The 15,771-nt window shown below is 53.7% G+C and overlaps 1 long non-coding RNA gene across 2 annotated transcripts; it reads left to right on the top strand.

Moving 5' to 3' along the window:
• The first annotated feature begins 279 nt into the window (after positions 1–279).
• Positions 280–4,908, top strand: LOC120975013 (uncharacterized). Of its 2 annotated transcripts, XR_006669585.2 has the most exons (7): positions 280–932; positions 2,371–2,490; positions 2,571–2,681; positions 3,050–3,217; positions 3,291–3,344; positions 3,799–4,626; positions 4,717–4,908. It is a non-coding gene; the product is annotated as an uncharacterized lncRNA (long non-coding RNA). The 2 variants fall into 2 exon arrangements; XR_005770812.3 differs by lacking the exon at positions 2,571–2,681 and having other exon boundaries at positions 282–932; positions 4,717–4,906.
• The last annotated feature ends 10,863 nt before the right edge of the window (positions 4,909–15,771 follow it).

Below are 15,771 nucleotides of genomic sequence, written 5' to 3'. Positions count from 1 at the left end.
CAACCCTGGCAAAACGCTTCTTCCACTCCTTGTCCTGGTCATAGGTGTGCAGCTTGCCCGCCCGCCGGTACTCCTCCACCACCTCCTCCTCCTCCATGTCGCTGTAGCGCATGGCTTCCGCGTGCGCCGCCTTGCCAAACGCCACCAGTGCCTGCAGCCGGACCACCTTCTGCTCATCTGTCTCGGGCATCACCTTGCGCGATGGATTTCACCCAAGAACCGATAGTCAAGTCAGTCAAAAAACACAGCACACAAGAAAGGAAGCTTGGGCTCGTATCGTGCCCTCTTTTTTTCTTATTTTCTTGTCAAATGTCTGAGGTACAAAACTGAGGATTCGCTGCACATATATATGCAGACCCGGACCAGCCCCCGGCCGACCCGGACTCGTAGATGAACTCTAATCTGACCCGGACTCAGCTTGATACTACAAACACTTATCCGGGCTGTGACTATAAAAAACCAAAGCTCCCCTCTTCCCTGGCGTCGTCTCCTCCTTCCGCCCACACATCCTACCACCTAACCATGAAATTTTGCGGCGCCTGGCCGCCAACCCATGGAAGCGCTCTTCTCCGGCCACCCCCACCGCCAGCCCCGACTGCCCCCCCGGTGGGAAAAGTCCTCGCCTTCCCCCTCTGAACTGGGTCTCCCCGGCGTTGTTTCGAAGATCGTCGTCCGGTGAGGTTCTGGCGTCTCCGTCGAGTCCAGGCGTCGAGGAAAGGCGGCGTGCGCTTCAGATCTGGGAGGGCGGCGGCAGCGCGCAAGCGAGGCTCTGGCCCCGATGGCGGCGCCCGAGCAGGTCCGGCGCTCCCGCAAGGTCCCTCCTGCAGGGGCTAGCGCGCCCGACCCACTCCGGCGGCTAGGAAGGGCGGTGCGCACCGCGTGCCCGGCGGCGGAGCTCCAAGATCGCACGCGCACGAGGCGTCCTACTGCAGGTCAGTCTCGGTTCCCGGGCCAAGCAAGCCCACCATTTCGGCTGTCGAATTTTCAGGAAAAACCCCACTATGCAAGGCCCATCGGCCCGTGGTTTTCCTCATCTTTTACGCAAAGCCCCCACACCTCTCCATTTTCACAGCCCAAAGCCCCAAACCCATTGAACCCAAAATTTTGCCCCCGAACGTCTCTCTCTTCCGCCGGGAGCATTTGCCTCCCTCACTCAGTAGCGGCAGGGCATTCCCTCTCCGTACCTGCATTCTCATCCCTCCTCACGTCGAAATTTCTCGTGCGCCACAAGGAATCAGGACTATATAATCCACCATGCCGCACTGCTCTTCACCAAAATTCCCCCTCCACATTACACCCTCAGATTTCACCCTCTCAGCGCTCCCGCCTGCCTCCCGCTCCCGCCTCAGCTTCCCCTACCCCCTCCAATGGCGGTAAGTTCCAAGTGCATGGGATTTCACCCGTTGAGGTCGCTGTTTCTCATGAACTGACTGGAGTTTCCCACGGAATCCTCGCGTGCTGTGTGTTCGATTTCTGCCATTTCGGTCTGAACCCGTCGGTTTCCTTCTGAAATCACCGAGTTCCTAGTTTATGCTCACCTGCGGCCACTATTTGCGCTGCGAACCCATCTGATTTGATCGAATTCGACTTCTGAAATCGCTTCAGTTGCTTTTGTTGACGCTCGCATGGTGCGGTGTGGCCTCTCGACATCAGGCTTCATGGTTGCCATCGGGGCTCTGATTGCTTCTGTTCCAGCGATTTTGAGGTCTAAAGTTACCTAGTCTATGGGCGCATGTTCTATGTTCCATTTAACGAGTAATAGTCGCCCTGAACCATCTGTTTGCCTCGATTCTGAGTTCTAAAATTGTGCAGTTTCTGTTATCTCATCTCACGTGTTATGGTGGGCGCCCTTATTCCACCTGTTTCCTTTGATTTCGAAACCCAAATCACCTAGGGGTTTATGCTCGCATGCAGTATTTGAGTTTACGAATTTGTCTGCAATTTTTGCTATGCACCTCCATCTATTTGGAGTTCTTAAACCGCATATACTTTTGTCAGTTTACTTACACTAATCATCTGATAATATTAAGAACTGCCATTTCGAGCACGTCTATTTAGACTTGTATGGTCAGTCTAAAACGGTCATATATTGGTGAACAGAGGGAGTATTTGATTGCCGAATGTCAGTAGTTTATGTGTTTCCGTTATCTGAAGGCAATGACGGCGCTGTTCCTATTATGGAGCTTGTGCTGTTTTAGACCAAATCGAATTTGGAAAACATATTGGCCTCAGCTTAGCAATCGCGTATGGTTATGTAGTTTCATGTACGAATTTATTTGTTTTGTGTGATGGAGCCCTGAATTGATTTATACAATCTAGCCTATTTTTCTAGTTTAGTTCTGTTCTAAAGTGGGGATGCTTTAACTGCAGCCCAAAGGCTGGTCCGTCATCGAGAACAGTTCCGGTAGCCTTCCCTTCGTACCCACTACACGGAAGTGGTCGAGGCGTACCAAGCTTACTCGCCCAAAGCTTCCTCATACCTTGTTTCTGGTACTTACTTTCTGCAAGTATCTTATGCTGATTATTTACAATGCTGATTTTGGTAGATAACTCATTCTGTATATGTGTAGGAGGATGAGAAAAAAGCTCGTATCGTTGAACTAGATGGACCAAATCCTTTTTCAGCAGCTGCCCCCCCCCCCCCCCCCCCCCCCCCCTCTCCAGAAGCTGTTGCAGAGGAGGTTATCTGAATTTATATAAAGTTACTCATTGCTTGATTTTCACATATGTTCTGTAGCTAATTTTGCCACATATTGTTTGGTTCTGTGATGGATAATTCATTGTTTGTGCTAGTTATATTGTTCTATGAGGGGGAGAATGTTGTGACAGTTTTCAGTAACCACCCGTGCTGTATTGCATTCCATTTGTGCTAGTTAAGGGGGTAGTGACCCTAAGATGGATGGGCTACAAGCTTTCAGTTAATTTGTGGGTAGTGTGTGGCCTAATTTTTATGGTTCGCAAATCCTTAATGTCTTGATAGTTTCCAGATACTAACTTGCTGCATTGTATGTTTGTATTGTCAATTGATGAAATCATGGTTTTAAATTAGGAGATCAACGAGGGGATACCTGTATCCACCGTTCTCGATGCTGTTAAAGATAAAATGAAAGCTACAGCCCAGTCCGCAGATGCCAACCCGGAAAAGCTAAGGAAGATGTCTAAGTCCATCGCTTTCCTGAAGGATGTCCAAACAGCATTACATCTTGGTCGTGTTGAGGTATAAATTTTTATATTGCTGTGTTTTGTTGTTGGTCTGGTTAGAAACATCTCACTGTTTTGCTTGGGTGCAGTAAGCCAGAAACTCCTGAGGCTTGTCACCTTTCCTTCGGAGCTGATTTCTTAAGGTAATTATGTCCTATTACTTTTCTACTGTTATCACGTGTTAGTTACGGAAAGGTTTGCTTCTGCCACAAAATTCTTGGCCAGTATACTACTGTTCTAAGTCATGATCATCAGTTGTCAAGTATCTTTAGTGGGAGCGAGTGATATTAGCAACCTTCCGTATACGAGGATGTATGAGAACAGTGGCTGTCATATCATTATCTCCATTTACTCAAGAGATTTGAAATCCTACAGTGTATTCGATAATATTAGTATCTTTAAATGTTAACTTCGACAAACATGTTTTCTAACTAGAATTCTCAATTTGCAACTGTGTTTTGTATTAATTCTTGTGTATTACTTCAGATTAGTGTCATTAAACATTAGCTCTTGACAAGCATGTTTCTTTGTAAATAGTTCTCTTTATTTGCCACTCATTTTGTATCAGTTCAGTCACTAATTTGTGTATTATTTCAGGCTCTCATCTGTGTATACATGTTGGCATAAAGGGCAGCTGTCTGGCCTGGAAGACCGACGAGATTCTCTCTCTTTTTTTTTTTTGTAAATGTTACTCGTAAAACTTCTAATAAGGATAGAAATAACTGGTGGCTCAGGACTTGAGGTCCCAGAGTGGGAGGTTGGGCGGCACCACAAACTCAAAAAATATACTGTATTCCATATGTTCCATTTCTTAACATTTCTTATTGCTGTCGTGGTTTCATTGAGGTTAACATTGTAGTACAACTATTTTGCAACACGTGTTGAAAAAAGCTGCAATTGTTTGTTAAGGTATATGTTTATTTCAGCCACCCTGGTTTTGTCTAGATGGTTTGTAGCTTTTGGATAGACGTGGTGCACAATCACAATTTTTTGTTTTCCTGTCTCACCACTTTGCTCTAGCCTGTAGGTTAATATACAGGTTTTTCAAAATCTCAGTTAGAGCTTGATCTAAGAAATTGTCCAGATAAATCCATAATAAATTATACTCCCTCCGCTCACTATTATAAGATGTTATAACACTTTTCTGATTTGGATGTATATAGACCTATTTTAGTGTGGTTGTTCACTCATTACAGTTCTTATGTAGTCTATTAAAATATGCAAAACATCTTATGTTTGTGAGAGTACTATTTTAACATTTGCAAGCTGCTTTAGTGTCAGATAACCTCCGTTGTATGTTGTAGGTACTATCTTTTCAATCATGCTTTAGCCACTGAATAGTGGTTCAAACGGGATGCCATGCCCACGTGACGAATACGTGTAGCACTCAAAACTGTCCACAGCATGAACCCATCAGCATAGACAGTTTGTGCACCTCCTTCGCATTTTCCGACCATTCATTCCCGCGAGGACTATCTAATGTCATTCCCTACCTTGTCTTTCCTATGTTGATAGGTCGTGATGGAAATCAGAGAGCCAACCCACGAGCTAAAGGTGGATAATCATACGAGCAAAGGTGGAGGTTAACAGACCTTGTGCCTGATAGGAATGAGAGCGGGATGATGTTGATAAAATCACATTTCCTAATTCCTAACTATTTCGAGTCTCGGGTGAACACTGAGAAGAAAGATAAAGAAAAGAAAGTTTTCTAGTTATCTGTTGAATATTCATAAAAAGGAGTCGAGATGACCGATACAACGGCTTTTGGCATAGTGTTACACCAAGAGGTTAACAACCACGTCCACCACGACAACACCGGCACACTACTCACCTTATCCAAACTTAAGCTACGAATGGTGAAGAGGTAGAGCACAAAGCACATAGACCGCGTCACACCCATAACCGACACCTCAGAGCGCGACAAAACTCCAAACCAAAATAGATCAACGCACCTTCACTCATGACGCCTAGGAGATCGGCATCTGCAAGTGGGCAGCAGGAGCTACCCTGGCTCGAGGTAAACATCGCAAATGAGGCGTCGATCGAAGTACATTGCGGCGCGGATGCCCATGCCCACATCAACAACCAACACATGACAATGTGGCGCCCCAAGCCTCACCGCCGAGGCAAATTTGCGAGTCAGTATTGGAGATGCCCTTATAGAATTATCTCTCTTGCTTTTTCTCAAACATGATTTTACTTCAAACATTCATATATTCTAAACTATACTTTCTTTTCCATTTTGCTTTTATATATTTGAACTCCTAGCGCCAAGACCTTGAGGACAAAGCTTGGATACATTTCAAACACGTTAAATTTCAATGTTTAAAGTCCACTCATTTCACTCAATCCTGTGAAATATAGCTGAAATTGAAATTTGATATTTGTGAAGCTGCTTATTTCAATGATTTTTTCAAGAAGTTGCTTATTTCATTCCATTCATTTAAATGTCAGTTATATTTCACAAACATCAGTTTCTTAAAATGAGTGAAATTAGTTTCTGAATGAGTGAAACCAGTATTTCAGAAAGTGAAACCATTTTTTTAAACGAGTGAAATTTGTTTTATGAAATGAGTAAAATCATTTTTTTTCTTCTAAATGAGTCTAATCAGTTTTCATATATATGAAGCAGATTTCAATGTGAAATATTTGGAACTTGTTGTTTCAAAATTTTTATCTATTTAAAATCAGTTTATCAAAAGTTGTGTTTTTTTAATTGAGTGAAATCATACTTTTGAAATATGATATTTGTGAATCTACTCTCTTTAGTGTCTGAAACTGATATTGGTGAAATATATCACTAATATCATATTTCAATGTCAAGTATACAACAACAACAACAAAGCCTTTAGTCCCAAACAAGTTGGGGTAGGCTAGAGGTGAAACCCATAAGATCTCGCAACCAACTCATGGCTCTGGCACATGGATAGCAAGCTTCCATGCACCCCTGTCCATAGCTAGCTCTTTGGTGATACTCCAATCCTTCAGGTCTCTCTTAACGGACTCCTCCCATATGTCAAATTCGGTCTACCCCGCCCTCTGTTGACATTTCAATGTCAAGTATAATTCACAAATGTTAATTTAACACACTGAAAATTCATCTATATTTCCAATCGTAAGAACATTCAGACATATGACAAATATAACTCCACTTTCTATGCAGACATCTGTATTAAAATACCTAGCAGCCCAATTGCCCGGGACAGTCGATTAATTTATTTACATCGATATACCATATGGTAATGCTATTAATATCATAAGTTTGGAGTTAGTAACCAAACCATCTCACCGGAATGAACATTTGAACCATTTGAGGTATCTAGCATCTCCAGGTGTCACGACCAGAATGTATTTTATGATTTTATCAACCAGACTATCTGTTCTTTACTGACTCAAAAGGACGCTAAGGGATGAATTTCTGTGGTTGTGCATGCTGTCGGGTGGTAGGTGCGACATATGCCAACGGGCGGCTTATCATTGTGGGAGCCAATAAAACATCGCCGGTGCCTGGAAACGGGATAAGGCGAAGACATGCACGCCGGCGGATCTTACCCAGGTTCGGGGCTCTCCGTGGAGATAACACCCCTAGTCCTGCTCTGCGGGGTCTCCGCATGATCAGTAGATCAATACAAGTAGCTACAAGTGCTCCTTGAGCTGTTTGGCTAGAGGAAGAAGAAGGGCAAGGCTAGCTCTCCTTTTCTCTCTATGTGGTGTGTGAAACTCTATGAGATCAACCCTTTGCATGGGTGTCCCGGGGGGCTTATATAGGCCTACCCCCAGGGATACAATGGTAATCCGGCCGGGCGCGGGTCCCAGCCGTCAGTGTCTATGCTCGCCGGCTTCTCCGCCGGCCATTGAGGCCCGCCGACTGGTGGGTCCCGCCGGCTGCCGGCCTCTTGCCCGATAGGCTGGCCCCACCGCTTGGGGGCCTTGTCGGCGGCTGGTTACTGTTGCCTCGCCTCTGATGACGAGGGCTTTGTCGAGGTAAGCGTGGCTACAGTGCCGCCGCCTTGCGGGCTCTCACTGTAGCCTCACCTCGTCTTGTCTCCTTAATGAGGCACATGTTTCGAGGGGGGAGGTAGCCGGCTATTGGGAGTCGGCTATGCCCCTGGCCGACTAGGGGAGGCCGGGCCGCCTTCGAGCGTTTCTCTGGCTAAAGGGGCCCGCCGCCCGCGGGCCGTACTGGCGTCTGTCGTGGGTGACATCGAGGTCAACATGGCTACAGTGCCGCGCCGGACGGGTGATGGCTGACCCGTACGACGCCCTGTGACCATGCCTGTTCCGGGATTCGGGGGGTAGTGGGCTGTACTGCGGCCACGCCCCGTCTTATCACCGTTATGTGGATGCAGTCTTGGTGGGTGCAGTCTTGGCCGGCTTCTGGGAGTCGGCTTTCTTCATGGCCGGCCTCTGGGAGTCGGTCCTCTTGGGGCCGGCTCTCTGGAGTCGGCCATCTCGTAGCTTTCTTTGGGAAGGTTTCTGAGGCCGGGTCGCCTTCGGGTAGTCGGCCCTGGGGATAGCCGGCCGGGGGGAGGCGGCCCTATGCTCTGTATGCTTGAAGGCTCGAATGGCCTGATATTTTTTGAAGAGCCAGGGGGAGTCGGTTAGGCTACCCGTGGCCATTTACTCCGACAGTAGTCCCCGAAGCTGGTTGGGCTTCGAGGCTGAGAGGAGGTCGAGAAGCTCGATCAGCTTCTTATCTTGACGAGCCAGCAGCTGGGAGCCGGCTTCGGTTGGGCGCGCCGTCTTGGCGAAATTTCTAAAGTCGGAAGGCGGGAGTCTGTTGGTGCATGCGCCGGGCTGCGGGCCGGCCGCTTGCCGCCCGTGAACCACGTGGCATCCTCCGGCTGAAAAAAGCCTGCCAACCCACGCGCGCGACAGGACGTCGCCGCAGGTCGGGGGCCCACCACTCCTACGCCTAGGCCCAGGCGCGGATTCTTTGTGGCCCAAAGCTGTCCACACGTCTTCCGGCGGCGGTTTCCGCACGCCGTTAGGGCGCAATAATCGCGGGACATGGGGGAGTGGGCGCAGTTAATCCCACGTTCCTCCCCATGCCTCGCCTCCTCGGCTTCGCCGCGCGAGGTTATCAGTAGGGGGAGGAGGGGAAGCGGCAGACGCTCGCACGCTCCTCTCCTCTCCGCCATATTCTTCCTCTTGCTTTCCCTCGCAGCAGCGCCTCGCCGCCGCGCCGTCCCACCAATCTTCACTCCGCCCCGCAGCTTTGCCGCCGCAGGGCCGTGCTTTCTCTGCCGCCGCACTCTTCCTCGTTAGCTTCTCGCCACCATGCAGTACGGCGGGGATTGGGACGGCTCCAACGCCCATATGGACCACATCGACTTCCTCCGCAAGACGCGGCGGTTGCCCGGCAAGGACCAGGTGCGGGTCCGTCTCGCGCCAGAGAAGGAGATCACGCCAGCGCCGGAGGAAGGCGAGCGGGTAATCTTCCGCTCGCACTTCCTGCGCGGCCTTGGCCTGCCGGCGAGCGCTTTCTTCCGCTCCTTTCTCGACTTCTATCAACTCCAGCCACACCACCTCACCCCGAACACGGTGGTGCTGCTGTCCACCTTCGTCACCCTGTGCGAAGGCTTTCTTGGCGTTCTCCCCACCCTCGAGCTCTGGGGGGAGTTCTTCCAAACCAAGCTCGGCACCCTCATGCAGGGCGTGCCGGCTCAGAGCGGCGCCTTCATCGCGATGCGGAGGCCGGCGGCCGACAACCCCTTCCCCGTCATCACGCTGATCCAGTCGGTGAAGCGCTGGCAGAAGTCGTATTTCTACGTGAGGAACGTCGCCCCGCAAGGCGACTACGTCAACTTGCCGGCTTACGTAGCCGGCCCGCCGGCTGGGAGGCGGCCCCAGTGGTCCTATCGGGCCGTGACGCTGTCGCAGGCTGGAGCCGCGGCCGTCGCCCGACTCCGGGTAATGATCCAGTCGGAGGGCCTGACTGGGTCCGACTTGCTGGCCGCCTTTGTCGCGCGTCGGGTGCTTCCGCTTCAAAGCCGCCCTCACCTGATCTGTCAGATGAGCGGCCAACTTGATCCGAGTCGGATGTGCACCAAGGATATGCCGCACGACGAGGTGGCTCATATGGTGAATTATCTTGCGAACTGCAAGCTCTCCGCAGAGTGGCGGTTTGGCAAGGAGCCATACTCCCGTGCACATCCTCCGCCTACGGTATGCTCTCTTTATCCTTTCTTCTCTTAGTTTTGTCGCCGAGTTTTTCTTGGCCGACTTTGACCAGTCGGCACGTCTTGGCAGAGCCCTCTCCTTCGACCTGCGGCCGGGTTGGGGGCGGATCGCCAATTTCTTCCCGACCGGGCGGAGCATGACTTGGAGGACCACGACTTGGGGGCGACCGCCATGGACGACAACACCGAGGCGGGAGGCGGCGAAGCAGGCTTGGAGTCAGCTTCGATGACTGGCCGGATGACGACGAGGCGTAAATCGTCCCACGCCGCCAGCCGGCGTCCGGCCATGGCGCGGGTTCCTCCGCCGCGCCGCCTGCTCGGGGCGGCGGGCAGAAGCACCGGGCCGCGTCGGGCTTGCTCGGCAGTTGGCCGAAGAAGCCCAAGGGCGGGGCGGCGGCGACCAGGCGGGATGAGGCGGCCGTGAAGGCGGCCTGCTTCCGCAAGGTGGTGAAGCAACCGCAGACGGTGTCAGCGTAAGTGTATATTCTTTGGCATACTCTTTCTTCTTTTCTTGTTGATATCTGAATCCTTGCCCTTTCTAAAAAATCAGGGCCCCGCTTTCTCTTGAGCGGGTTGCCGTCGCATCCATGGTTGGATCGCCGGGAGGATCCGGGAGCACCCGCCGTGTGGACCCCCGCGCCGAGCTTCAGGCGGCGATGGAGCGAAATGCGCGGGAGGCGCGGGAGGAGCGGGAGGCGGAGGAGCTGAGGGCGGCTGCCGCCAAGGCGGCACAGGAGGAGGAGGAGTCGGCGAAGGCACGTGCCGACGCGGCGGCCAAGGCCCAAGCGGAGGCTGCGGCCGCGGCAACAGCGGAGGGGGCCTTGCTTGTCACCCCTCTGCGTGTCGCGGCGCCCGAGGTCCCGGAGCCCCCGCCGGAGCAAGCCGGCGGCGACCTGCCGAGGTTGGAGAGGGAGGACGACGTCGTCGTCCCGGAGAGGGAGCCGGCACCGGCCTCACCGACTGGGGCGGCCCAAGGCAGCCGACCTAACGTGCCGCCTGCACAATCGGCTGGGGCGAGCCGGCTGCGAGGACGGACCTGGTGGTCCAGTCGCCGTCGCGCCAGCGCGTGGGGAAGGCCACTTCGGACCCGCAGAAGGCCGCGGGCTCCAGCTCGTCGGTCCAGGACGCGGAGGCGGCCAGCGCCAGCTCGGGGTGGACGCCGGGTGGAGGGACGGCCGTGGTGAATGTGGCGGCGCAAGAAGTCCGGAACCGGCTTCAGTCCCAGGCCGCAGTGCTGAGGCACTACAATGACGAGTTCCTCGCGACGCGGGCGGCCATTCGGGTAAGTCTTCCCGTTTTTGCTTTTTTGATCTTGGTTTCTTCCGTGGGGGCGCGTCAGCGCACCCACTGGGTGTAGTCCCCGAGTTCCGAGTCGGCTGCTGAGCAGGCGGCTTGGAACTTCTTAGCGGGCTTTGTTTGCTATCTTGTTCTCATTCGCTTCTCTGCCTGACTTGCAGGACTACCACAACCTCCGCGCGGCTGCCTTCAACTCCCAGGCTCGGGAGCTGACCCAGAAGAATGCTGATTATCTGAGTGACGGGGTAAGTGCTTCATCTTTTATCTCATATGGGGGCGCGTCAGCGCACCCACTGGGTGTAGTCCCCGAGATTCGGACCGACTGCTGAGCAGTCGGGTCGGATCTTTCTTGACGACTTCTTCCTTATTGCTTCTTTCTTCTCTGCCATGCCTGCAGCGGCCAACGCCAAACTGAGGGAGCAGTTGGGTGGGACTCAGGCCGCCCTTCGCACTAAGGAAGCCGAGTTTGACGCCTTGGCCCAGGAGCGTGACCGCCTGGCCAAGAGGCTAGCCGACCAGGAGGAGAGCCACAAGGCGGCCTTGAAGGCGGTGCAGGACAGCGAGGCCGCCCTTCAAACCGAATACGAGACGGAGGCGGCGAGCTGGGCCGAGGCGAGGCAATCGTTGATCTACAACTATGGCCAGATCGAAGACTTGGTTGACGGTAGGCCGCCCTCTTCTTCGTCCCTTGCTTGCCGCTTGCCGTTTGGTTCATTTTCTGACTTGGTATTTTTCTCTTCTTTCTCTTTCTTTCTTGCGCAGAGTACTTCCCTGGCTACTCTACTGCCGCCAACCAGGTCGTCGAGGCCCACCGCAAGGCACAAAGGTAGGCTGGCGCCGAGATCGCGTCGAACGCTCATCGGTCGCTGGAGGAACAGCTCTTGGCGATTCAAGCCCGCCTCCAGCCGGCTCACCGCATGCTCCGCCGGCTTCAGCATGTTGGGGCGCAGGTGCTAGCCGCTCTCTGGCTTGGTGAGGTGATTCCCTGCACCCCCAGTCGGACTGCCGACTGGCTGGAGGTGGCGGCCGGCCGCTTCGAGGCCTGGAAGGCTTCTGCGGCTCAGTCCGGCAGCAGGCGGGCGCTGGAGTTCGTCAAGGCCTGGTATCCCGAGCTGAGTTTGGACCAGCTGGGCACCTGGCAGCAGGAGGCCAACACGGAGCTGGAGCCGGTGCGGCCGGCTATCATCCAGCGAGCCTCGGCGATCGCCGACTACACCGACACCAGCGCCTTTGCTCCTGAGGTGGACGACAACGGCGTTGCCCAGCCAGAGGAGTGGTTCGGGCTGAACCCGACAGATGGCGAGGACTCGGCGGAGGAGATCGACTCCAGCGACGAGGGCGAGGGGGAGGAGGAGGGTGAAGACGCCGCGCCAGATGGTGGAGCGGCCGGTCAGCCTCAGCTTGACCGTGCCTCCAGCAAGAAGGCACGTGCGAGCGCACCGCCTGCAGCCGGCGATGATCAAGCCGAGACTCGCCAGCCGGCCACTCCTCCAGCCGGTGCCACCGTCTCCACCGACCAGCCTGGCTCCCCTGCTGCGCCCTTAGTCTAATTTGCTGCCTCTACTTTCCTGTTTTATTACTCTTGGAACAGTATTTTGTTAAGTTTGCACAGTTCCACCCACTGGGGGTGTATTCAAACTATATTGACTGCCGGCCTGTTGAAGGCCTTATGTGTAAATATAATTATGCATGCGTTTGGCTTTCCCTTGTTCTTTGCTTGTCGTCCTTCGGCTGTTTCCTTTGTCGCCCTCCCTTGGTTGCCGCCTTCCCAGCCGGACAGCTGCTCTGCAGTCTGTGGCTGGAGAAGTGCTTGGCCAGTTGGGAGGGCAAGTACTCTAGCTTTGTTGGATTGTAGCGAAGTGACTGGGAGGCCGGCCAGCCGGCTGTTTTGACAGCCGGTAGGCGTGGTTGGAGGCCGGCTTGTGTTATATAAGTTCGTTAGTCCTTAGCTGTTTTTCGTGTGGGCATCCTTTCTGCCTTTGGCTCTTTCCAGTCGGACAGTCGGTTCTTCGAGCTGCTACTTACAACAAGAGAGGGCTCGGGTGCTGGCACACTACTTGTCTGACTTCAGGTAGAACTTTTAATATAACTTAAGGCGGCCAGTCCCCGGGCCGACTAGTCGAACCCAGTGCCAGATAGAAAATCAAATGTACTAATACATTCGTGAGTATGACACTTGTCATTCATAGATAAAGGAGGGCAGTCCCCGAGTGCGCCTCGGGGGGCCCGTTGTCTCGTACTTAATACAAAAAAGGTAGCATGATACACATTGCTTTTAACTGTAAAATCTTCTCAGGAGGTTGGCGTTCCATGGTCGTTTCGACTCCTTGCCGGAATCATCCCTCTTGCGTGCTCTTGGCTTCTGTGCGTCGATCAGGTAGTAAGAGTTGTTGCCTAGTGCCTTGCTGACGACGAAAGGGCCTTCCCAAGGGGCCGAGAGCTTGTGCTGGCCGGCTGTTCGCTGTATCAGCCGGAGCACAAGATCGCCCTCTTGGAAGAATCTTGGCTTGACCTTCCGGTTGTGGTAACGGCGCAAACCCTGCTGGTAGATGGCGGACCGGTTGAGTGCTAACAGCCGGCCTTCTTCCAGCAGGTCGACGCCGTCTTCTCGTGCTTCCTTGGCCTCCGCCTCCGTGTACATGGTGACCCGAGGCGAGTCGAACTCGATGTCAGTTGGGATGACAGCCTCGGCACCATATACAAGGAAGAACGGAGTGAAGCCGGTTGACTTGTTTGGGGTAGTACGCAGACTCCAAAGGACAGCCGGCAGCTCATCGAGCCAGCAGCCGGCCGAACGCTCTAGTGGTACGACCAGTCGGGGCTTGATGCCGGAGAGGATGAGGCCGTTTGCTCGCTCGACCTGGCCGTTTGACTGCGGGTGGGCAACGGACGCTAAGTCCAGTCGGATGCCCTGTGTCGCGCAGAAACGTGCCAGTGCTCCCTTGGCAAAATTTGTGCCGTTGTCGGTGATGATGCTGTGTGGCACACCATACCGAGTAGTGATGTCTGCGCTGAATGTCACGACAGTCGGCCCGTTCAACTTCTTGATCGGCTTCGCTTCAATCCACTTGGTAAATTTGTCCACGGCGACAAGCAGATGTGTCATGCCGCCGCAGGCTGTCTTGAATGGGCCCACCATGTCCAGCCCCCAAACGGCAAAGGGCCAGGTGAGGGGGATGGTCTTGAGTGCAGAAGCCGGCAGGTGTTGCTTGGAGCTGAAGACTTGGCATCCTTTGCAGCATTTGACTAATTCCTTGGCATCTTCCAAAGCAATCGGCCAGAAGAAACCATGGCGGAAAGCTTTGGCGACAAGTGATCTTGAGGCTGCGTGGTGGCCGCATTCGCCTTGGTGGATATCCTTGAGGATTGCTATGCCCTTCTCTGGCTCGACGCAGCGCTGGAAGACTCCAGTGACGCTACGCTTGACAAGTTCTCTGTTTATTATTGCGTATGCTCCGGCTCGGCGTTGCACTAGTCTTGCCGAGATCTCATCAGTCGGCAGCTCTCTGTTGACTAGGAAGTTGAGGATGGGCTGGGCCCATGATGGAGCTGTGACTTCTTCTACTGTCAGTACGGCCACTGTGACCCGGGTGGGTGGGTTGGGTGGTGGAGAGTTGGAGTCGGCCACCGCTTCTTGTGCCGCTGCAGTCCCCGGGCCGAGTTCTGAAGTCCCCGAGCCGGTGCGACTACGGCAGTCCCCGGGCCGCTTGTCGAAGTCCCCGAGCCGCCTGCTGGGTTCCTCCAGTCGGATCCGGCTGCATCAGGGGCGGGCGGTACGAAGATAGAGTCCGATTCTGGAGACGGCTTGATAGACGGTTTGAGGAGGCGCTGGAGAGAGACACCGGTTGGTATAGCCTGTCGGGTGGAGCCGATCCGTGCCAGGGCATCTGCTTGGTCGTTGTCGGCCCGTGGCACGTGAAGGAACTCGCACCCTTCAAAGTATCCGCTGATCTGCTGGACGAGGAATCGATAGCTCGCCATGTTTGCATCCTTGACGTCCCAGTCGCCAGATGACTGCTGGACCACCAAGTCCGAGTCTCCATAACACAGGATCCGGCGTATGCCGAGCTCTTTGGCTAGCCGGAGCCCGTGTATGAGCGCCTCGTACTCAGCCACATTGTTGGAGGTGGCAAAATGGATTTGCAGCGTGTATCTGAGCTTGTCGACTTTGGGAGAGGTGAGGATGATGCCGGCTCCCAAGCCGGTGCGCATCTTGGACCCGTCGAAGTGCATCCGCCAATGAGTGGAGTCGGGAGCCGGCGGTAGGTACTGGGTCTCGGCCCAGTCGACAAGGAAGTCGGCCAATGCTTGGGACTTGATGGCAGTGCGGGGCTGGTAGAAGATTGTGTAAGGGGCCAGCGCGATGGCCCACTTAGCCACCCGGCCGGATGCATCCCAGCTGCCTATGATCTCGGCAAGCGGGGCGGTGCATACGACCGTGATGGGATGCTCTTGAAAGTAGGGCTTCAGCTTCTTGGCGGCGAAGTACACTCCATAGCACATCTTCTGGTAGTGCGGGTACTTTTGCTTTGAGGTGGACAGTACTTTGCTTAAATAATATACCGACCTCTGGACTAACTGGGCTCGGTCTTCTTCTGGGCGCTGGACCACGATGACTGTACTGACCACTCGGCTAGTCGCGTCAACGTAGAGGAGCATGGGCTCCTTCTCAGTCGGCGCCGCCAGGACAGGTGGAGTGGTCAGCATCTTCTTCAACTCATGGAAGGCTTGGTCTGCTTGGTCGTTCCACTCGAAGTGAGGGGATTTCTTCATGAGCCGGTACAGGGGGAGAGCCTTCTCCCCTAGCCGGCTGATAAAGCGATTTAGGGTGGCCAGGCACCCGGTGAACTTCTGAACGTCTCGCAACTTGGTGGGAATCTCCATTCTCTCAATGGCCTTGATCTTCACAGGGTTGCACTCAATGCCGCGTTCGGAGACCAAAAAGCCTAGAAGCTGGCCGGCTGGTACTCCAAACACACATTTCTCGGGGTTGAGCATGATCTGGAATCGGCGCAAGTTGGCAAATGTTTCTTTGAGGTCTTCCAGCAGGGTGCCGCGCTTCTCCGTCTTCACCACAATATCATCTACGTAG

Source organism: Aegilops tauschii, chromosome 2, assembly GCF_002575655.3.
Source record: "Aegilops tauschii subsp. strangulata cultivar AL8/78 chromosome 2, Aet v6.0, whole genome shotgun sequence".
Taxonomy (NCBI): domain Eukaryota; kingdom Viridiplantae; phylum Streptophyta; class Magnoliopsida; order Poales; family Poaceae; genus Aegilops; species Aegilops tauschii.
This window is presented reverse-complemented; position numbering and strand designations above follow the sequence as displayed.